Source organism: Phalangium opilio, unplaced genomic scaffold (assembly GCF_054372755.1).
Source record: "Phalangium opilio isolate 3A_F unplaced genomic scaffold, DU_Popi_V2 ptg000200l_1, whole genome shotgun sequence".
Lineage (NCBI taxonomy): Eukaryota > Metazoa > Arthropoda > Arachnida > Opiliones > Phalangiidae > Phalangium > Phalangium opilio.
The window spans coordinates 2999468-3024716 of record NW_028324213.1 but is presented as its reverse complement, the minus strand read 5'-3'; positions in this window follow the sequence as shown (position 1 = coordinate 3024716).

Here is a 25249-nt window from a genome sequence, read left to right as displayed (position 1 = left end):
GTCATAATACTTCTAAGAAGGTGAATCGGGATTTGGCGGTGTCGCCCTCTGCCTCAAAGAAGGGGAAGATTGTAAGTGGGAAGAAATTGCGAAAGGCCCGCAACAGTTAATAATGCAAAACAGTAGGGAACACATTCCTAAGCCTTTGTTGATTATATTGAAAAAATTGTTATTTTAAATACTAACGTTTGTCTCTCTTCCGTTATGATAAAACAAATAAATTTAACTAGAAAAGTTTGAAACATATAGTTCTGAAAAACATTAGTCGCATAGAATTCAATATAAAATCTTCTTACTACATTGAAATTAATTCTCCGAGCTCCTCTGATTCTAAGGCAGCCATTATTTTATTTATTTACTCCGGAAGTTAGTTCACCGGAAATATCTTATATGGCGAGTATACCCGCCTAAAGAACAGCCAGCCTTTGGCAATGCATTACGAAAATGATCATTATGGTCAATATCTGACTCTTGGAATACCTATTATGGTTGTCTAAATTCTAATAAGTTCCGAGAGAAATGTTTTATTACTTATGAAAAAGGGAATAATTTTTCTTCAAACTACACTTTGATTTAAATTGAAAATTAAGATAAGGCCAACTTTTAATTTCATTGAAACACTACTAATCGGCTACTGTCATTTTATTACAACCAGAATTTTACTATGGCCTAAACAAAAGCACAAGATTGGTGCCTTATTCTCTAGGGACTTAATTCTTTTACTAGTTATAGTGTCTTATCCCTTCTCTAATATCCCCGCTTCGTAGCGGACGCTGGGAAAATCTTCATTGTTTGCGACTCGGCATCACTTCTGTACAATGGGTACGTTCAGTAACCCTCTTTGATGAAAGCGCTTACTAAGCTATGTGAAATTTTCCCTACTGTACGCTTTTTTGCGTTTCCGGTTTTGACGTCAAGATGCTCAGCGCTTGCTCATCAAAAACCATCAAATCGATATTGGTTTTTTGAAGGCTTGACTGTTGAACACTTTACACACAAAAAATTGGCTCGGGATTTAAAATTGAATTCCAATAACGCTTTTTCTACAGTAATTGTACTAGTTTTCTTTACAAAACTACTTCCACCATTCAAATTGACATAATTTTCTTAAACAATTCCATTATTTCCGAGCTTGTTTATAATTGAAAATAGCCATTTGTGCTTAGTAACGTTTGGAGGGCCAGTAAGACGTTTCCACATATCCATTTTCAAAAACAGTGCTACCTTTAAAATGTGACTTTTCCGTTCAACAACCTTTTACGTCACTGTGACGTCTTGAGCCCATCAACCACACACCAAGAAAACAGCGATTTTCTTGAGATTTTCGTTACTGAGTGTACTCAGTGAATGAGACCTGAATATACAGTAGGCTGTGGCGCTAGGCTCGATGTTAACAGATGAGTATGACTATATTACAGTTACAAATTGAAATCATATGGTGAAAATCATTTTTAAAATAACAATCACGCCGAAATTATATTGATTGTTGGTTACAGATAAACATATTTTTTAACAACACCTTTTACTAGAGATGTCGCTTGAAACGGGACAAACTTGCTATACCGCCACTTTTAAAATTATTACGTAGTTATGCGTGTTTCCTGCAATATAAGTTGTTATTCGAGAAAAAAAGAAAGAAATATAGTAACTTTAACTGTTGTTCTTTGAATTCTCTTATATTTTGGCTTTGAAACCACGGAGAAAGGTCTAAAAATGTAGAAACTAAATTTACCGTATTGCCAGGTTTCATTAGCAACGTTCAGCTTGGTGTACCATAAAGGCGCCTTAGGTTACCGGTTCCGTATAAATAATAAAATCCGGCACTAAACCGAGAACTCGGTAGTGGTTGCTGAACGCACTTACACTTTTCAAACTTTGTCAAGAAAACAAGTAAGCGAATTCAGTTTTGTACTTATTGTCATGGAATATGATTTTAAATGGAAAATTTATTAACAAATAGGATTTTATTTTGCGCAAATTACTTTTTAGTAGCATTAAAGCACTAACAGCTCATATTTTCACTTTGAAATCTTTTTATAACGTCTTTTTCAAAATATAGAACTTAAGTCTCGGTTAATGAGAGCTGCTTTCTTTGATTCTTTCAAGTTTCAAGGCTGCAGCTAAGGCTTAGGGGAAGTAAAAAGAGGGCCGGTTCGCTGGTGGGGAAAAATTATTAAAAGTACGGTACAGGCCCGTAATTAAGATAACCAGGGTTTCAAGAAAAAATTAATTCAAGAAATTAATGTTTTAAGATTATTCCAATGCACCCCTTTTCTTCAGTCTGTTTTTCAGTCCCTTTGATATTTTTTACTATTAAAATAAGCTTAATTAATTAATGTGAAAATAGTCCTTGAGTAAAACATAGGTTAGTACCATAATAATAGATGTCTTTATTTCAAAATCCAGTTTCCAATATGCATCGCCAATTTTTATTTACCGAAAATACAACGGTGACCGTTCAAGTGTATTACGGTAATGAAGCTATTCGCGGAAGAGGGCGCGCTAGGGGCCGCCGAGGTCCTAATAGGGCCATAGGGCGACCCGCCCGAGGCCGTGGGGCTGCGATAGGTCGACGACCTGGAAGGCCCCAAGGCCCAGGGCCGATACCTCCACCTGAAAAGCCCCAAAGGACCTGGGCCGATCCCTCCACCTGGAAGGCCCCGAGGCCGTGGTATTGGAAGGACCCGAGGCCGTGGTATCGTGCCAACCCAAGACCGTGGGCATATCATGCCACCTCGAAGCCGTGGGGATATAATGCCACCTCGAAGCCGTGGGGACATAATGCCACCTCGAGGCCGTGGTATCGGCCGTGGCAGAGGATGTCGGTACGGCCACTCGGGCTTGCTACAAGAGAACGGAAGACGAGTCCGTGGTATAAAAATTCATTTATTGCTTGCAGGTTAAATTTTACAATTATATTATACAATTCCGATAAAAGGGACTGCTGGAGGTCAACGGGGATCGTTGGAGCCTGTCCCTGGGTACGGTGTCGTTTTGTAAAGCCTTTCCTTCTCCCTATCCGTAATGGCTATGGGGGGCTCGAAAACGGAGGAATATCCTGGTAAAAATGTGACGTCATTCATTGGATACACTGCTTCGCGCCATCTCGCACCAGAAAAATAATAAAAAAAACATGTTAAAACCGGTTGGAAAATGTTCGATTTTTGCCCTTGGTCTGTCAAGGAGACGGTGACACGTGCATTTTCCTTACCATTGGAGATGTAGACCCGATTTCTCTCAAATAAAATCAAGAATAAAAGCGTAATTATGGATATTTCGGTAGATCATAATTATATCAAAAAATACAATTCAAGAAACCCACAAAGGCCCAACGAAAAAAGATTGAAGAAGGTAAGTGAATATTTACAAAACTTTGGAGCCAGCTTGGCAGTACCCAACTATCTATTGAGAAATTTGTATCAGTTTTTACGGATGACAAACCGGGGCTTTTAGATAAAGAAAATTTTACAGAAGAAAGACACGGGCTTTTTACAAACGGAGAATTTGCCGAGGAGTTAAATAGTCTTTTTTACATATGAAGCCATTTAGGATGCTTGGGCCAAAGGATCAATTTTTGCTCAACGTCTTTTCAATGAACTTTATTTTCTAATTATTTGGAAAAAGAAAAATTCGCTGGTACACAGTGAACCAATTAATTGGCCTCTACGGCAGCCCAAAAGTTTCAAGAAACTGCTTAGTTAAAAAGAGTGATGCAACCGAAGCATATTACAGTGGACTGCAACTCAAGATAGAGGAGGGTTGTTATATTTGTCAAAACTAGCATATGATTTTTTAAATTTACCTGTGATAAGATAGTTCCTTTTGTGCATTCTGATGCACCTTTAAGAGACAATGAAAATAGAAATGCTAAGATCATTGATATTTTAGAGGAAGATATATTTATAATGGAAAATTGGGAAAAACTATGGGGGGATGAGAAGGAAAATTTGAAATCGGCCAGGAAAAAATGTTTCAGTATTCTTATTAACTGTCACTTGAAGGGATTAACGAGAAGCATAAAAAATGTATACCAGAATGCAAAAAAGGACAGTTTAACAAGCAGCGGTATAAGGAAAGAGCTTAAAGCTCCAACCCATAGAAATTTAAATAAGCCTTTCACTAAGAGTAAAGCAAACTTGATTGATTGATAAATGTATTTATTTATTTCTCCAATAAATTTCCTGATTTATGATGGGTTTGTGCAACATCTTGTGGCTCTTCTTGGAGTTCCTTACAAGCAATTGTTTTTCGGTTACACCGTTTTTTCTGGGTTGGCGTGCAATTTTCATTTTTAACTTTAGGTATTAAGGATATCATGAGTTTAAGTCTTTTAGCCCCTCGCCCATATCGGCTGACGGTGGATTTTCCCTAGAACCACAAGATCCTCTCAGACGTCCAAAATAGTTTTCAACCAAATCCTGATTTAAATTCGCTGTTAATACATAGGGTGCTCCTTTTTCTAACAAAAATTTTACAATCTCTATAGTTGAATAAACTAAAAGAATTAAAGAGAGTTAAAATTATTAAACAGTTTGGGATTATTCTAACATGATGTTTATTTTGGGTGAATGTCGCCTTAACGTTCAACAAGCGGCATTGCTTTATGCCGAACGCTTCCCACACCGACGAAGGCCGGTTCGAAGAACCTTCACGAACATTAGAGACAACCTACGAGATTTCGGGAGTTTCGTCGTGCAAGACCATCAACGTAGAAGAGACCGTATAATTAGTAATCATGATAGGGAAGTCGACATTCTAGCACGTTTTGAAGCCAATCCTCATACTAGTAGTAGAGCAGTCGAAGAAGAGGTTGGTCTAAGCCATTCAACCGTTCTTGCCATCTTACATTGGCATCACTACCGGCCCTATCATATCCACCTCCATCAAGCCTTAACGGACGACGACTACCTAAGACTTCTGTCTTACCATGCGCGAGCTAATTGAAGCCGATCCATTGTTCTTAAGATAGGTTCTTTTTTCTGATGAGGCGACATTTCACAGGGATGGTACGGTAAACCGACATAACTTACATTACTGAACCCAACGAAATCCATAATGGTTACGGCAACATTACCATCAAATTCGATGGAAGATAAATGTTTGGTGTGGCATTCTGGGGAACACAATCATCGGACCTTTCTTCTTCGAGGAAAACATTACTGGTGACAGGTATTTGCACTTCCTGCGCCACGAGTTTAGTGATGCGATAGACACATTACCATTAGTAGTGATGCGGGACCTGTGGTTCCAGCAGGATGGTGCGCCACCTCATTGGGCGGTCAATGTTCGCCAATGGCTAACTGAGCACTTTCCAAACCGTTGGATCGGTAGAGGTGGACCAATTCCGTGGCTAGCAAGATCCCCTGACCTAACCCCACTTGATTTCTTCTTTTGGGGATATGTTAAGGGGGCGGTGTATGCAACAGAACCTTTAAATGTAGACGACTTGAAGGCCAGAATTCGAAGAGCAATTGAACGAATCACTCCTCAAATGCTAGAAAACGTAATACAAGGCATGGACAATCGTCTTGAAGAGTGCCTACACCACGACGGTAGGCACATCGAACATTTACGCTGATGGGTTTACCAAACAGCCCTTTAATTTGTAGTGTGATGCCTTAGTTCCTAAGCTTAATCGTAGGTCTTTAACGTTTCAAAGTGCGTATCATTAAACGATATTCACTATGATACTTGTTGCACGTTCTCATTTGTATACAATGACACATGTGACACCCTGTATACGAGCTCGAAAATGTACTGCAGTGAAGTAGTCCGTCAGGGGTTTTGGGAGTTTTCCACAAAGGTAAGTGTTACTCTGATCTCTTCCACACTGTACTTCCAATTCAAGTGTAAGGCACTCTGATTCCGAGGTGTGCTCATTTATCAAAAATGATGCAGTTTCTGTATTTGTGAAATTTGAAGGTTGATCTAAAACTGGAGTTGTTCCACTTAGCGGTAATGTAGCAGTTGTAGCCCAAACTACTATTTTCAGAAGATTCTTCATTTTCTACCATTGGCTCAGTTATATTTAACGGTGTTCCAATATTCTTCACAGATAGCAGGCCTAGGCCATAGATATGGTCACCTGAAGCTGAATTTCGAACAATTTGAAAAATTTGAACTCTGTTAAAATATGCACAACCTAGGTTAACTATTAGGAAACTTACCTATTATTTGGGCTTGCTGAGAATTTGATTAAGAACTGCTTTCCAAAGTAATTTTCGCCTATCATAAATGGTTATGATTGTAATTTTAGTACTACAATTTTAGACAAAAACAATTCCCTACTTGCAGGTTATCATTATAGGGATCAGGATTATCATCTGTGGGCCCATTCCCACCAATAAAATGCATAGAGCAGACATAATGATGTGACTTAACATCATTATGAGTTCTTATATCCTCACGGTTTATGCCATAAGCAACCTTATACATTTGAGACAGTTTTTCCTGGGTTTTGGAACTGGATAATATTTTATGCCTTGACTACGGGACTCATCTGACGTGTTGTAGTTTTTACAACTTTTGTACACACAATATTTTCCCATTTTCACATTAAAAATTTGTTGGAAAAACTTTCAATCAAAGACAGATGAAGACCTTGCCAAACCCAAAACCGCCAAAACTAAGCCTGTTTTCTATTTTATCATTATATCTCCAAACCGCGGCACTAGATGGCGCGAACTACAGAGTTCTGGCAAGAGGTTTGGTTTCTATGGTAACGTAGAACTTAGGTAAACGTTCTAATAGTGTGCGATCTACACTTTTTCAACGCACCCCGTTCACCCGTTGTGGGAGTTCACATCACAGCTAGCTACGATTTCTACTCTTCAAAACGACTCCGTACCCCATTCTCCTTGGCCAGGTAAAGGAGAATTTCAAGTAACGAGTGACGCAAATTCAATTATAAGATGAATGATTTCATGCTCACCAATTCTCTTCAATGACGTTACTATTGAAGATTCCAACAAATAAATTAACTGGTGAAGAAGTCCACCAGCAAGTGAACAAGCAAAAAAAAAGAGATACGGCAGCGAGAGACGGCGCGAGGCAAAAAGGAGACTTAAGAGAGCACCCACATCGCCTACCACCGGATAGCCAGCACTCATTTTGTTTTCCACCGGATATCCAGCAACCATTTTGCCTGCCACCGGATCGCCAACATCTTCTTCGCCTGCCACCGGATCGCCAACATCTTCGCCTGCCACCGGATCGCCAACACCCTCTTCGTCTGCCACCGGATCGCCAACACCCTCTTCGTCTGCCACCGGATCGCCAACACCCTCTTCGTCTGCCACTGGATCGCCAACACCCTCTTCGTCTGCCACCGGATCGCCAACACCCTCTTCGTCTGCCACCGGATCGCCAGCCTCCATTTTGCCTGCCACCGGATCGCCAGCCTCCATTTTGCCTGCCACCGGATCGCCAGCGCCCATTTTGCCTGCCACCGGATCGCCAACACCCATTTCATCCCGCCACCGCATCGCCAGCACCCATTTCGCCCGCCACCGCATCGCCAACACCCTCTTCGTCTGCCACCGGATCGCCAACACCCTCTTCGTCTGCCACCGGATCGCCAACACCCTCTTCGTCTGCCACCGGATCGCCAACACCCTCTTCGTCTGCCACCGGATCGCCAGCCTCCATTTTGCCTGCCACCGGATCGCCAGCCTCCATTTTGCCTGCCACCGGATCGCCAGCGCCCATTTTGCCTGCCACCGGATCGCCAACACCCATTTCATCCCGCCACCGCATCGCCAGCACCCATTTCGCCCGCCACCGCATCGCCAACACCCTCTTCGTCTGCCACCGGATCGCCAACACCCTCTTCGTCTGCCACCGGATCGCCAACACCCTCTTCGTCTGCCACCGGATCGCCAACACCCTCTTCGTCTGCCACCGGATCGCCAACACCCTCTTCGTCTGCCACCGGATCGCCAACACCCTCTTCGTCTGCCACCGGATCGCCAGCCTCCATTTTGCCTGCCACCGGATCGCCAGCCTCCATTTTGCCTGCCACCGGATCGCCAGCGCCCATTTTGCCTGCCACCGGATCGCCAACACCCATTTCATCCCGCCACCGCATCGCCAGCACCCATTTCGCCCGCCACCGCATCGCCAACATCTTCTTCGCCCGCCACCGCATCGCCAACATCTTCTTCGCCCGCCACCGCATCGCCAACATCTTCTTCGCCCGCCACCGCATCACTAACATCTTCTTCGCCCGCCACCGCATCGCCAACATCTTCTTCGCCCGCCACCGCACGCCAACATCTTCTTCGCCCGCCACCGCATCGCCAACATCTTCTTCGCCCGCCACCGCATCGCCAACATCTTCTTCGCCCGCCACCGCATCGCCAACATCTTCTTCGCCCGCCACCGCATCGCCAGCATCTTCTTCGCCCGCCACCGCATCGCCAACATCTTCTTCGCCCGCCACCGCATCGCCAACATCTTCTTCGCTCGCCATCGCATCGCCAACATCTTCTTCGCCCGCCACCGCATCGCCAACACCCATTTCGCCTGACACCGGATAGCCAACACCCATTTCGCCTGAGACCGGATAGCCAACACCCATTTTACCTTCCACCGGATAGCCAGCACAAATTTTGTCTTCCACCGGATATCCTGCACCCATTTTGCCTGCCACCGGATCGCCCACACCCTCTTCGCCTGCCACCGGATCGCCCACACCCTCTTCGCCTGCCACCGGATCGCCCACACCCTCTTCGCCTGCCACCGGATCGCCCACACCCTCTTCGCCTGCCATCGGATCGCCAGCACCCTCTTCCCCTGCCACCGGATCGCCAGCACCCTCTTCGCCTGCCATCAGATCGCCAGCACCCTCTTCCCCTGCCACCGTATCGCCAGCACCATTTTCGCCTGCCACCGGATCGCCAGCACCCTCTTCTCCTGCCACCGGATTTTCAGCACTCTCTTCTCCTGCTACCGGATCGCCAGCACCCTCTTCTCCTTCCACCGGTTCGCCAGCACCATTTTCGCCTGCCACCGGATCGCCAACACCCTCTTCTCCTTACACCGGATCGCCAGCACCATTTTCGCCTGCCATCAGATCGCCGGCACCCTCTTCTCCTACCACCGGATCGCCAGCACCCTCTTCGCCTGCCATCGGATCGCCAGCACCCTCTTCGCCTGCCATCGGATCGCCAGCACCCTCTTCGCCTGCCATCGGATCGCCAGCACCCTCTTCTTCTGCCACCGGATCGCCAGCACCCTCTTCTCCTACCACCGGATCGCCAGCACCATTTTCGCCTGCCACCGGATCGCCAGCACCCTCTTCTCCTTCCACCGGATCGCCAGCACCATTTTCGCCTGCCACCGGATCGCCAACACCCTCTTCTCCTTACACCGGATCGCCAGCACCATTTTCGCCTGCCATCAGATCGACGGCACCCTCTTCTCCTACCACCGGATCGCCAGCACCCTCTTCGCCTGCCATCGGATCGCCAGCACCCTCTTCGCCTGCCATCGGATCGCCAGCACCCTCTTCGCCTGCCATCGGATCGCCAGCACCCTCTTCTTCTGCCACCGGATCGCCAGCACCCTCTTCTCCTACCACCGGATCGCCAGCACCATTTTCGCCTGCCACCGGATCGCCAGCACCCTCTTCTCCTTCCACCGGATCGCCAGCACCATTTTCGCCTGCCACCGGATCGCCAGCACCCTTTTTAAAACTCCGCGGTTTTTTTTGGAATCGTGGTTGCTATTTCGAGAACTGCTTTACGGAGAACTCATATGAGGTACACCCGGATCGCCAACACCCTCTTCGCCTGCCACTGGATCGCCAACACCCTCTTCGCCTGCCACTGGATCGCCAACACCCTCTTCGCCTGCCACTGGATCGCCAACACCCTATTAACCTGCCACCGGATCGCCAACACCCTCTTAACCTGCCACCGGATCGCCAAGACCCTCTACGCCATCCATCGGATCGCCATCACCCTCTACGCCATCCATCGGATCGCCATCACCCTCTACGCCATCCATCGGATCGCCATCACCCTCTACGCCATCCATCGGATCGCCATCACCCTCTACGCCATCCATCGGATCGGCATCACCCTCTACGCCATCCATCGGATCGGCATCACCCTCCTAGCCTGCCATCGGATCGGCATCACCCTCCTAGCCTGCCATCGGATCGGCATCACCCTCCTAGCCTGCCATCGGATCGGCATCACCCTCCTAGCCTGCCATCGGATCGGCATCACCCTCCTAGCCTGCCATCGGATCGGCATCACCCTCCTAGCCTGCCATCGGATCGGCATCACCCTCCTAGCCTGCCATCGGATCGCCAGCACCCTCTACGCCAGCCATCGGATCGCCAGCACCCTTTTCGCCAGCCATCGGATCGCCAGCACCCTTTTATCCTGCCACCGGATCGCCAACACCCTCTTTGCGAGCCACAGTATTGCCAACACCCTCTACGCCTGCCATCGGATCGCCAGCATCCTCTGCGCCTGCCATCGGATCACCAGCACCCTCTTCTCCTGTCATCACAAGAGCGGATTTCATAATAGCGGTCCTCATAACAACAGTTCTCTAAATAGCGGTTCCCGAAATGGCAGTTTTCCCCATACAGCAACTACCGTTACAGCAGTTCTCTAAAGAGTGGGAAAATAGATATGCGAAAAACCATAGTTGTTTATTATGGTGTAAGCTTGCCCAGCTGGGTTATATGAACTCAAAAAGAACTAGGTTGATATTTTGGTTAGGTTAAAGTTGATTATTTCCACTAAATATTATTAGGTCAGGTTAGGCTAGGTTTTGATTCGTTTTGTTAGACTTAGGTTAGAAATATTTTGGAAATGGTGTAACAATGTTACGCTTTTTCCAAAAACCTTAATGTTTTCAATTATCTACTTCTGAAATTAAATAACCCTTCTCGAATTATAATATTCCTTTTCCAAAACATTACTGTTTACAATTATCTTCTTCCGAAATAAAATAACCTTTCTCGAATTATAATATGCCTTTTCAAAAATAATACTGTTTACAAGTATCTAATTTCGAAATAAAACAACCTTTCTCGAATTTTATTATGCCTTTTCCTAATTATTGTAAACTGATGCAGCCTGAAGAATAGCACAATATTTAAATGTACTTTTAAACAAGACGGCCCAAGGGCTCGTAATAGTAGCCATATCGTACGAGTGAATAGCCCCTCTATACCCTACCCTAATGAGTGGATAACCCCTCTATACCCTACCCTAATGAGTGGATAACCCCTCTATACCTTACCCTAATGAGTGAATAGCGCTATCTTTTTCAATGCTTAAATGATTTACCGTGCATAAAATCAGAGTGAATAGCCCCTCGATTCCCTACTCTAAACAGTGATTAAATTATAACCGTATAAATTTACTTATGCTGTAATTCTAATATTCCGGCGAATCGAAGAACAGATAGTTTTTAGTGATAATCCCCTAGATGAGTTTACAACATAGACTTATGCCGATGCACACTTATCGCATCTTATAAATTTCTAACAAGGACTTATGCCCAGAAACTTTTGAAAGAGAAAGTTTAGTTATAGTGATTACGCATTTTAGTGATTATCCCCTCGAATTACCTTTAGCAATGCTAAAATGATCAAACGCATAACGCTCATTTAACACTATGTTAGCTCTATCTAAACCCACATTTGAATTAACCGCCAAAAAGTTCCAGTCAAACATAACATAGATGACGATAGCTACCGAACGAGAACGAAACACATGAGGAGCGAGGTAGGAAACGGGGAAAATCGTTATCTATTTAATTAGCACATACATAAAAAGAAAATAAATATAAAAACCCCAAACATACAAATTCATAAGCATCCGACCCCACAGATAAAAATTCAAAAGTTTCCGACCCCACAGATTAAGAGGTACCCCACCCCACATCACACCGACATTTTAGAGATAAGAATAAATAATAAAAAACTCGGAGTTTCTATCAAGTCTCTATGGTTCAGTTGGTAGAATGTCTGCCTATTGCACCAGCGACCCGGGTTCAATTCCCGGGTCTGACCTGAAAAAATTTTAATTAAAATTAAATCTCTAACCGAGCCCAGTAACCCCTATGGGTGGGTTGTGGTAATATAAAGTTCCCTTTAAGCTAAAATTTGACGATAACGAAGCGACAACCCCGGCCACTACTACTACTACTACTACGACGGCTCGGGTCAAACTAAGAGCCTATCGTATACTACGATATGGCTAAAAAAATCATAAACACCATCCGTTAGTAGGTCACATTACTAATTAAATAATCACAGAAAAAGGTAGTTTTTGAAAACCAACGAACCAACGAATACAACTGTATTGTTAAAAAATGCTCAAAACCCAACACAAACACTGCTATTTCCCAAAACAGCAGCCGCTATTTCTAAAACAGCAGTTTTTAAAAACTCCGCTGTTTTTTTGGAATCGTGGTTGCTATTTCGAGAACTGCTCTACGGAGAACTCTCATATGAGGTACACCCGGATCGCCAACACCCTCTTCGCTTGCCACTGGATCGCCAACACCCTCTTCGCTTGCCACTGGATCGCCAACACCCTCTTCGCTTGCCATCGGATCGCCAACACCCTATTAACCTGCCATCGGATCGCCAACACCCTCTTAATCTGCCACCGGATCGCCAACACCCTCTTAACCTGCCACCGGATCGCCAACACCCTCTTAACCTGCCACCGGATCGCCAACACCCTCTTAACCTGCCACCGGATCGCCAAGACCCTCTACGCCATCAAACGGATCGCCATCACCCTCTACGCCATCCATCGGATCGGCATCACCCTCTACGCCATCCATCGGATCGGCATCACCCTCTTAGCCTGCCATCGGATCGCTAGCACCCTCTACGCCAGCCATCGGATCGCCAGCACCGTTTTCGCCTGCCACCGGATCGCCAGCACCCTTTTCGCCTGCCACCGGATCGCCAGCACCCTTTTCGCCTGCCATCGGATCGCCAGCACCCTCTACGCCATCCATCGGATCGGCATCACCCTCTACGCCATCCATCGGATCGGCATCACCCTCCTAGCCTGCCATCGGATCGCCAGCACCCTCTACGCCAGCCATCGGATCGCCAGCACCCTTTTCGCCAGCCATCGGATCGCCAGCACCCTTTTATCCTGCCACCGGATCGCCAACACCCTCTTTGCGAGCCACAGTATCGCCAACACCCTCTACGCCTGCCATCGGATGGCCAGCATCCTCTGCGCCTGCCATCGGATCACCAGCACCCTCTTCTCCTGTCATCACAAGAGCGGATTTCACAATAGCGGTCCTCATAACAACAGTTCTCTAAATAGCGGTTCCCGAAATGGCAGTTTTCCCCATACAGCATTTACCGTTACAGCAGTTCTCTAAAGAGAGGGAAAATAGATATGCGAAAAACCATAGTTGTTTATTATGGTGTAAGCTTGCCCAGCTGGGTTATATGAACTCAAAAAGAACTAGGTTGATATTTTGGTTAGGTTAAAGTTGATTATTTCAACTAAATATTATTAGGTCAGGTTAGGTTTTGATTCGTTTAGTTAGACTTAGGTTAGTAATATTTTGGAAATGGTGTAACAATGTTACACTTTTTCCAAAAACCTTAATGTTTTCAATTATCTTCTTCCGAAACAAAATAACCTTTCTCGAATTATAATATGCCTTTTCAAAAATAATACTGTTTACAAGTATCTAATTCCGAAATAAAACAACCTTTCTCGAATTTTATTATGCCTTTTCCTAATTATTGTAAACTGATACAGCCTGAAGTATAGTACAATATTTAAATGTACTTTTAAAAAAAATCATAAACACGATCCTTTAGTAGGTCACTTTACTATATAATGATCACAGAAAAAGGTAGTTTTAGAAACCAACGAATACAACTGTATTGTTAAAAAGTGCTCAAAACTCAACACAAACACTGCTATTTCCCAAAACAGCAGCCGCTATTTCTAAAACAGCAGTTTTTAAAAACTCCGTTGTTTTTTTTTTTGGAATCGTGGTTGCTATTTCGAGAACTGCTCTACAGGGAACTGCTCATATGAGGTACACCCTCTACGCCAGCCACCGGATCGCCAGCACCCTCTTCTCCTGCCACCGGATCGCCAGCACCCTCCCCGCTTGCCACCTGATCGTCAACGCCCTCTTCTCCTTCCGTCGGATCGCCAACACCCTCTTCTCCTTCCGTCGGATCGCCAGCACCCTCTTATCCTGCCACCGGATCGCCAGCACCCTCCCCGCCTGCCACCGTATCGCCAGCACCCTCCCCGCCTGCCACCGGATCGCCAGCACCCTCTTATCCTGCCACCGGATCGCCAGCACCCTCTTATCCTGCCACCGGATCGCCAGCACCCTCTTATCCTGCCACCGGATCGCAAGCACCCTCTTATCCTGCCACCGGATCGCAAGCACCCTCTTATCCTGCCACCGGATCGCCAGCACCCTCTTCTCCTGCCACCGGATCGCCAGCACCCTCTTATCCTGCCACCGGATCGCCAGCACCCTCTTATCCTGCCACCGGATCGCCAGCACCCTCCCCGCCTGCCACCGGATCGCCAACGCCCTCTTCGCCTGCCATCGGATCGCCAGCACCCTCTTCTCCTTCCGCCGGATCGCCAGCACCCTTTTCGCCTGCCATCGGATCGCCAGCACCCTCTTCTTCTGCCACCGGATCGCCAACACCCTCTTTGCGAGCCACAGCACCGCCAACACCCTCTTTGCGAGCCACAGTATCGCCAACACCCTCTATGCGAGTCACCATATCGCCAACACCCTCTACGCCTGCCGTCGGATCGCCAGCACCCTCTGCGCCTGCCACCGAATCGCAAACACCCTCTTCGCCTGCCACCGGATCGCCAACACCCTCTTCGTCTGCCACCGGATCGCCAACACCCTCTTCGTCTCCTCTAGGAGATGTACTCAAGCAAGGCTTTAATGAAGAATTATTTCTTTAAAATCAATGGTTTTCGCAATAATATAGACAAAGCCAAGATTATTAATAACAAGAAAGGTAACTCCATATTGATATTTATTTTCTGTTTGACACACCACAAAAGGAGCCACCATTTCAATCGCTGAGTTAATAAAACGCGCAGATTCCATATTTATAAGCGTAAGGAGACAATTTTAATTTTAAAGAAAAAAATATCACAAACAGATTTGGGCGGGATATGGTATTTTTAAATTTGGAACAATGTCTTTGTCACTTAAAGCAAGAAATTCAATGACATACTAGTCACTGTACCAAAAAAAGTTAAAACATGTTTAATGTTATAAAATTGTAAAACTGAGTTACAATTAAAATAATTTTTTAAAAACCAAATATTCATTTTATTAAAATCTAACTTTATCTAATATTGGTGATGACAAGTTTACAATGCCAGCTGCAATTAAAAACATAGGGTTAATGAAAGACGTCATCTCCCAATCCAGTTTTTTATTAAATATTGAGTAAAGTTTTAATCTTTGTATCAAGCTGTCTATGTGCACTCTTGCTTTTACTATTTTGAAGTTATCGAGTGATTTTGTTTCCGTAAACTGATTAGATTCTATCAGAAATGGTGGCATGAAAAATTCAATATTTTTTATAGACATTAAGTCTCTATTCTGAATCCTTTATCAACCATGCATGCGTCTACATAGGGTGTTAATTTGTCCAATACTCTACTGTGCAAAGTGATAACTTTGTTGGATGCTCTTCCTACATAAGCTCTACTGAAAAAACAAATAAAACCAGCCAACCAAAATTTTAAGAGTGTGGTTAGATTTATAATTTGAATAAGACAAGATTGTATATTTAAAACAATTTGGTTTCTCTGTTGGAATTTCAGTACAATCCAATACCAACACAGTTTTTTCAAAGCCTTTAAAACATTGGGGCATGGTATTAATGATTTCTTCCTTTGAGCGCCATTTAAAAACTTGCGCGACAATAAACACTGTTTGTTTAAAGTATCGGCGGCTACTTGTTTCAGACAAATTAAACATAGTAGAAAGAACCCCGTACGTCAAGTTTAGTTAAATTTTCGTTAAAACAAGAAGAGAAAGTCCTTCTATTGGGATCTGAGTTTCAAAATTTATTAACACTGTCATAGATTCCACAATGGCGTAAAATAATTTGAAATTGGAGATTCCGGTCATAGGACTTAAATCCGTGTCAGTTTTAACTGAATTCATAATATTAAAGGTTTCAGAATAGTAAATGGTGACTTGCACTGAAACATCTTTTCTCTCTTGATGCAAAGTCTCACAAACCTCAGTTGCGAGAGCATTCAAACCAAATTCAATGTTTGCTTGTTTGTCTGTGGATTCTGGGGCACCTTCTATTTCTCTTTCTGAACTCGACTCCCTATAAGTTGAAGGTTCTGCATCATTTTTAAATTGTATTTGTCGATTATCAGCCCTTATCTTTCTTCCATTAACTTTCTTTCTGGTGTCTTCGGAAATAATTTCGTCATCGGTCAATATAGGCAAACATTGTGAAGGGTAAGTTCCAAGTTTTAGTTTTTTTTCCCTGTCGGTATATCTGAAATACAAATACATTTTAGGCTGGTCTTAAATTCTTAATACTTAAAAAAAGAACATACTAGGAAAAGAGTAATCAGTATTCTTGAAATGTAAACTGCATACAACCATGTGATTTGAAATATCTTTTCCAATCTTTAGGATACGTTGCCATTCTTTACGCAACTTCATTTCATTTGGAAAGCTATGCATACTTAACCCAGGGATATTTAGTTTTAATCTAGAATTACATTGCGGGACACTGCAATACTTTTTGCTAGGCGCCATGTTATGATCCTCCTATGATAACTTAAGCCTCGCCACTCGCCCGGGAGCCTGAGGAAATTTTACTCCGTTAGAACAGTTACCACAATTACCGCTAGTTGGCGCGTCACTTTTTCGCGATAGCCAATAGGATCTCATTGGCGATAGCCAATAGCTTAAGGTCATTTTATGTCTAATTTTCAAACTTGAAGTCTCTTCAACTGTTCAACTGAAAGTAAGTTCTTAAATATAATAATTAAATATGTCATAATTTGCTATTTTTTTAAGCTTTGGCGTAAAATTAGAATTTGCAACACTTAATTTTGTTGCCAAGTTTATAAATATATGGAAAATAATGATATTTTTATGTTGTTTCAAATAAATAATTTATCGTTTATTGATTTGGGCTTAGAAAATGGAAAACGTATTGAACCACTTTAATAAAGGATGTATGGTTAGTTTTTATGGTGGAGGAGGACGTTGAGGAGGAGGAGGACGTGGAGGAAGGGGAGGAGGTGGGCGTAGAGGCGGAAGTACTGGTGGAAGAAAAGGGAAAAGGATATGTTATATCTGCAAAAAACCGGGGCATATTGCCAAAAATTGCCGAAATAAGGAAGGTAGGACAAGAGAATAATTTTATAAATTTATCTGGGTCTTTTAATGGAAAAAAACATCCTTATAAATTATAATTTAAAACTATAGAAGGCGTTGCCATAAATTTTCAAATTCAAATTGCCTGAATGTATTTTACTATTTTTCGACATTTTGGTATATTATTTCCTTGCGTTTCTAGGCACTACACTTATCTTTTACTATTTCGCGTCCTTCCCTAGAATTACAATTGTTATTTTTATTGGTTTAAGTATAAGCATTTGTGATATTAATAAACAATTGCGTTTAAGCAAAAATAAATTTTCTTCTGGTTTCCCAGAATTTTGCTGACTTGTGACAACACTGATAGGGCTATGGAATAGTGTTCTTTTGTTAAACTTATATATAGCAGAACAGTAGGACAATATTCGTAGTTAATGTTAATTAATTTTATATCCATCAAATATTAGACGAAAAAAGGAAGAAAGAGAGGAAAAAGAAAAAAAATTGAGGAAAATAAAAAAATGATGAAGAAGAAAAAAATGGAGGAAGGCGAAGAAAAAAATTTAAAAACAAAAAAATAAAAGTGTAAGTCACTGATAATTTTTTTCCTTGAATGAAAAAATAATGTTGAGATTATGTTTCACGTAGGTTCTGGAAAAGCCGAATTTTTAAACATATATAATTTTTTTTATTTTTTTATAAATTTTATAAACGTTATAATTTCTTTTTTAAATTGTATAAACATTATAATTTCTTTTTTAAATTGTATAAACATTATAATTTATTTTTTAAATTGTATAAACATTATAATTTTTTTTATGATTTAAAATAATTTTTTCCAGCAGTTTTTTTGGCTCTATGTTTAAAATAAACAAAATTTAAAATTGAAAGCGAACCTTTAATTCTTCCCGCCTTTATTTGAATGTTATTGCAATGATAAAAGCTGGCTCAGTTTACATCAGTACTTTGAAACTGACCGTTAACTTCCGTAGAATCCGTAATATATATATGTATGTATATCATCAATGACGTCGACCGATGGCAAAGAAGAAGTATATTTCTCATAAGTGAGAATGAGAAACAGAATAGTCATCTTTGTTGTCTAACAGACTGCCTGGCAGCCCGGTATTTGTTTAACACTAATGCTTTTTAACCTCTAATATAAATACTTCTAAAGTCTATGTGACATTAATTGATTCTGATGATTCTTGAATGAATTAAAGTCTAAACATTTTATAAGCCGTATTGTAAACAAAACATTTTTTTAAATTTAAAGAAGCTAGGCGAATTTGGGGCTTTGGTCAAATCTCAGACAGTCAGACAACACATTTACCCTGATACTGTTATCCAGACTTGTCGCTGACTTATCAGGCCCATTTTAAATTTTCCAGACTTGTCCCTGACTTTTAGGCCCATTTTAAATTTTCCAGACTTGTCCCTGACTTTTAGGCCCATTTTCAATTTCCCAGACTTTTTAGGCCCGTTTTCAATTTCCCAGACTTGTCCCTGACTTTTTAGGCCCATTTTCAATTTTCCAGACTTTTCCCAGACTTTTTAGGCAGGCTAATTTCAATCGAAAAAAGTTATTAAATGAATAACTCTTAATGGTTATAATTATGTTTAAATGAAAGCTATTAAATCCATCTCTTTGTCATTTGGCTCCGTTAATTTCTGAAACTTACCAAAAACTAGTGTATTACATATTTAATTAAAATTTACGTTAATTAACCAAACAAAAAAACATTATGAAATAAAGAGCCTGAGAATGGATCCCCTTAAAACCAGAACCAAGACCTGTGAGTGTTAGTTTGAAACAATTTTTGAAAATGAACACTTTCGTTTCTTTGATATTTACCTACGATAATTTCAGAAACTTTGAAGGCTTAGTTGCAGAACCACTGTAACACTGAACAGTGTGTTACACATTAAACATAAACCAAAATAAATATAATTTTAACTATACATCGTGTTATAAACGCCTTTAAAAAAAACGCGCCCTCAAAATACAAAAGCTACGTTAGTATGTCGAAAATTAAGAAAACATGTCACACTGGGTTGGCACTGAACCAACCATACCGGTTTTAACCAGGTGGTTTTAACCGGTTATAACCGTCTGAAAAAATCCGGCTTTTTTGGCTTTTTTTTTAAAAAAAATATTTTATTAAAAAAAAGCATTTATTCACGGACTGCAATTGCGTTGAATCAATGTCAAGATTATCAAGTGTGACCCCATCATTAGGCGAGTCTAAAATGTTGCTTGAAATTTGTTTCTGTACAATATATTTCTTGGGACATTTCAACAAATGTGCTTTAATACGTTCTGGTCTTGCACTAAGGGACCGTCCATAAACTACGTCACGCAAAAAATTGCATTTTCTGACCCCCCGTCCCCCTGATCTTACTTGGTCACGTTTTACTTCACATGAACAGTATTTACATTTAACCTTAGTTGATGTCGATGAGGATGATCCAATCCTTAAAACTTCACTCCAAATAGGATCTTCTTTCCTTCCGCTTGAACTAGTTTTTGACATCTTTATTTCATTATTTTAATGAATTTAATCTGATATTCCCATGTAAACTTGTGAAGTAATTGTCTAACGCTAAGTAGAAACTTCAAAAATAATCTCAGAAGTTTGTAGCAGGCAATTTCTCACTTCGAAAAAGTGCGTCACATAAGAAAAATCGGTTGTTTTTATTTTAGCCGGTTATAACCAATAAAAGCCGGTTGTAACCAATAAAAACCAATGGCCTGGCTTTTTTCAAAAAAATCCGGCTTTTTTCTAACCCTGAATTATTCTGAGCCAATGAACAGCAATCTTTTGCACGTTTAATACAAAATTTAAATTTAAATAACGCGAATATAAAATGTTATTAAATGAAAGGCTATATACAGTTCTGTTTGTCATTATTTCCCTTGAAAAGTTGTCGCTAGCGTTCAGCCAACGGAGGTTTCATCATCAAGGTGTAAAATTTATCCCTACAGCTGATTGATGTGTCCTAGCTGTCACAGATAATAATGTAGTAATTAATTGATCTACCAGTAAGATTAATAATTAATTTGAACATACCAACAGTATTCGTAATGTCTGGCTTTTATCTCAACCTGCCTATTCCTATAACATCAACATAACGGCAATGCTTCCTTGACCGAGGCTTAGCGAAATTGGTTAATAATAAAATATTCTGTTGGCTTTTAAATTTAAAATTAATTTTATTAAATTTCATTGACGTTTTTTGTTGTGCAAACAATAAAAATCATACCTAATTAGCCTCCAGTTTAATTCCAAATCCAAAATTTTAATTTTAACCGAGAGCTCAAACGCCATGTTTTTCTTGCTTAATATCCCGCTAACGGCGTGAATCACGACACAAACGCCGTAAGTCCAATATAAAAAATGAGGGCTAAAATGCGTGTCTCTAACAGTGGTAAAACGCCGTAATTCCAATACCCAAAACAACGTAAGTCAAAGTATGTGTTAATAATGATAAAAATCAATACTTAAACTTAATTTATCTTAATGAAACTAAGGAAAGGCACATCTATGGACTGTTATCTTTCATTTAAGATGGTTCCGAAACGTAACGAATGAATAGTTTTCTTTGTACACAATCTCAATTAAGGTCATTTTTCAAAAAAATCTCATGTTATCTCTATGGAAGAATATAGTATTTTTCACCAAATGTCTGATTCATTTTATGGATTCTAAAACCACCCTTAACAACTTTATTCTTTATAGAATTAACTATTAGTTGGATCTCTTTGAAATTTTAACCACAAAATTAGGGCCCAAATTTTAGTTCACTGGCAAAATTTCAAAGCAGCAAACACAATACGAAAAAAGTTACGGTCAATCAAAGAACCCTCCTTTAGCATTAGAGGCAGTATCAGGTCTTATCTAAGAGAGCGACCGCTCTCCTAGAATTCGATCCTAACTGCTACGTAACGACGATTACTTTTAACTACGGCCTTTTTTCTCGGTTCCACAGACAACTCGGACCTTCTTCAAAGTTATTCCCAAAGAAACCTTTATGTTTTCCTTATTTTGTAGAAAGTTTAAGGTTAGGGGTGTTTAAAATTTGGCCAACCATTATTACAATGGTTTTTTAACAGTATTTGTGCTTTTTTAACAGACGTATTGTTACAATTGTAACACTACAGACCTTGTATTTCTAATGGGACCAGCAATACCGCAACACTGATCCGAAAAACCAAGATGGTAATTGTTTGGACCTCTCGGGTCAGGACATTGGAGGCCCAAACATACCGTGGTGTCACGTGTCGAACGTTAAAGCGACCTTCACCAATATACACACCATGACCTGCTCAAGCTGGCAATCTTTGAAAACTTTGAGGAACTTCCGGTCTCTTTAGATATACAGGGTCTTTCAGTGTCGCAGCTAAGGAGTAGAATTACAGTAGTTAGTCTCGTTTCCTAGCAAAATGCCAACCTATTCTAACCAAGACAAATTGGACAGCACGTTTATTTTGGGTGAAGGTCGCGGTAACGTTCAACTAAAGGCAGTGCTTTATGCCGAACGGTCTCCACACCGACAACATTCGGGTGCGAGCACCTTCGTGATTTCGGTAGTGCAAGATCGTGAACGTAAAAGAGACTGTATAGTCTGTAATGAGGATAGAGACTTTGACATCGTAGATAGTTTTGAAGCCAATCTCATGCTAGTAGTAGAGCGGTGGAACTTGAAGTTGCACTAAGCCATTCTACTGTTCGTGCCAGTTTACAAGGGCATTACTACCGGCATAATCATATCCCCCTACATCAAGCCTTAACGGCAATACCATTAGTCTTACCATGCGTCATGAGTTTAGTGGTTGCAAAAGTAATGTAAGACACGGACAATCCTCTGGAAGAGTGCCTCAACCACAATGGTAGACACTTTGAATATTTACGTTGAGTTGTTTACCAAACAGTTTAGAGGTTGCAATTTGAGATCCAGGTTCTAAGAGACTAAGACTAATCGTAGGACTGTGCTTTAATATATTTTGTTGCATTCAGGAATACAATAAAACATGAATTCTAAACATTTATTTACACCCAGTATAATTTAGTATGACATCTCCCGTTGGCAGTATTGGGGGTTTTACATAAAGGAAGCTGTTGGTCTGATCTCGACAACACTGTATATGTATACAGTGTACGAAACAAATATTTTTCTTCCATATTTCAAATACCGTCGTTTTTAAACTTCTTTAATAAATAAAGTACAACATTATATGCTTATCGAAATCAATGTTTTTGAATATAAGTTAAATGTAATTAACGATACTTAAGTACTTCTTTAAGCAATTAGAAATAGATCAACCCCAAATGTATGACGGTAAAGCAGAAATAAAATTATTCAAATTTTAATTACAATAAGACTGAAGTGACAGATATTATAAAAAAACGTCTTGGTTTGGACCAAGGCCGAAAAAACAAACGATATGTGTGAAGTTTATCATTTGACTGAAGTTTCAGATATTGCAATTGTTTTAGTTATTTTAATCCATTTAATCCTTAATCAATATTAAATTCAATCAAATGATTTTACTGTTAATCGATCTAGTCCCTCTAAATTAATTGAAAAAATTACATATCTACGCTTTTTCAAGAACAATTACATTTTCCGAAAACATTTTATCATGAAATTAATTATTTTGAAGGGATTTCGTGTCGTTGCTCACTAACTTGTAAGCACCTTGACGGACATAGTTTTAATTGTTGCTGGCTTAACAAATTTTCAAGTTTGCACCAAAAAAGTTTAAATCTGTAGTAAGTTTCTGAGAAGACTGATTTTAGAGAAAATATGATAAAGAACTTTTCTTCTCAAACTAATGTCGTCTTCTTGAGGCAAAGCAACAATGCTTATCCTGTGTGGTTTCGTTTAGTAGGTGGCTCTCTGTAGCACAGGAAAAATATGATATCGGCAAAAACGGATTTATGGGATAAGAACGTCGGATCATAGCTTTAGCCTCTAGTACCATCCTCGCATACTTTATTGAGAAACTTCGTCTGCTTATATTTTGACTCCACCCACAAATTCGATCTCTAGAAGTAGCTATATACAGAATTTGTGGGTGGAGTCAAAATATAAGCAGACGAAGTTTCTCAATAAAGTATGCGAGGATGGGGAGTGAATTCGCTAACTCCGACGTTCTTATCCCATAAATCCGTTTTTGATATCGGTATAAATATAACCAGCAGTAAGATAAGGGACTAGAATTAAAGTGCCCTAGCATTGGTAATAGAGCCTAGCACTAGTGAACAAATTTGACGATTTTATGCCGCTTCCATCACCAAGTGAAGAGTTTGGTTACCTCGTTACTTCTAGTCCCTTATCTTACTTCTGATATAACCAAAGGTAAGGGTAAAGATTACATAAAAAGAAATACTTCTCAGTACCAATGACTTGTTATATTCATTTCATGCGGAAATAATATGGGTATACACATTATTCATTACCAGTTATGCGAAGGTCACACTTTACTCCGACCCCCGTTCCTCTGTTTTCCCAATATAAAATTTTTTAAAAGCACCAGTGGTTCAAGTGTATGGGTCATCTGAGCCGTCGCAACACACTCAGCCAATAATACCATATAGTTCGAAACCTTTTCACATTAGTGACTCTCCGGACTTGCCCGCCAACCTTAATAACCTAAAACTATAAAACATTCCTGTACATGAATGATTATGGTTGTGGCTTGTCACTCACTAGCGCCTGAAGGACCGATCACTCAGTGTAATTTGTGTACATTTGTAAGTGAGTAGACCATTTTAGAAATTACATGCAGAGAAACTAAAACACAAGGGTGATGCCGCCATTGGGGTCTTCTCTCTCTCGCCTAGAAGCACCACTATAGGCAGAGCGAATTGACTCCGTCTGGCGGTGACCCTTGGTGCGAGGGATAATACCCCAATGGTGGCCTCGCCCCTGTGTGTTTTCCGAAATGGTCTTTAAGCGTGCTAAAATGATTACGCGTAATACGTAACCGGTGTACAAGTAGCGCCAACAATGTAGAAAGGGGTGGTGACGTTTCAAATGAAGACTGAGTTATGACCAAGAAATTTTAAAGCACGGAGAGGAAAATTGCAGTGCAATCTTTTCTTCATAGAGGCGACAATAGCAGGGCCGTCTTAAGTGCTATATGGGCCCCTGGGCAGTGCAGTATATTGGGCCCCTAATCCCCTATACAAAACAAAATAATCGAGAAATAAAAATAGTTATTATTTTCTTCAAACGAAAGTCTACAAATTTAAAAGTCAACGCAAAGTCAGAAACATTTGCGCACTTTCTTCCTTGAAAATTCCTTTACAATTGGATCGAAGTCGATCCTTTTTTGGATCGCCATTACGTAATTCACGTTTGAACACATTTTTTGACAAATCTCTTGTCTTGGAATTCTAATGCTTTCTCCATCCTCTTTATACACTCGGCATGTCTTGGAAATGTCGCTTTCATGGTTCTGACAAGATGTCGGCCCATTTCGAATCCAGCATTCAACTGTGTTAGGATTGCCGATGACCAATAGCCCTGCATCTGTTTCCTGGAAGGAAGATGTTTTCGTTTCACATTTAGGCACTTCCACTGGTGGAATATCCTCATCTGGATCACTTGTAGGAATAAGTCGGTTGGAACTGTGGTAGTCGTTGAAGGCTTCGGTGATATTGTTGAAGGAGTAATTTTACCAGGCTCAGCACTTCTCATAGCATTTTGATGGAACCATGATGTTACCTTGCGAAGTTTGTTAGCTTTCTCTTTCTCCTGCGCAGCTCGTTTTATCTTCTGGGCACCGCTCAAAGTATTACGTTTCATTTTTGATTTGATCACTAATAATCTCTATTTATAGTTTGTCTAACATCTCAGCCATAATTTTATT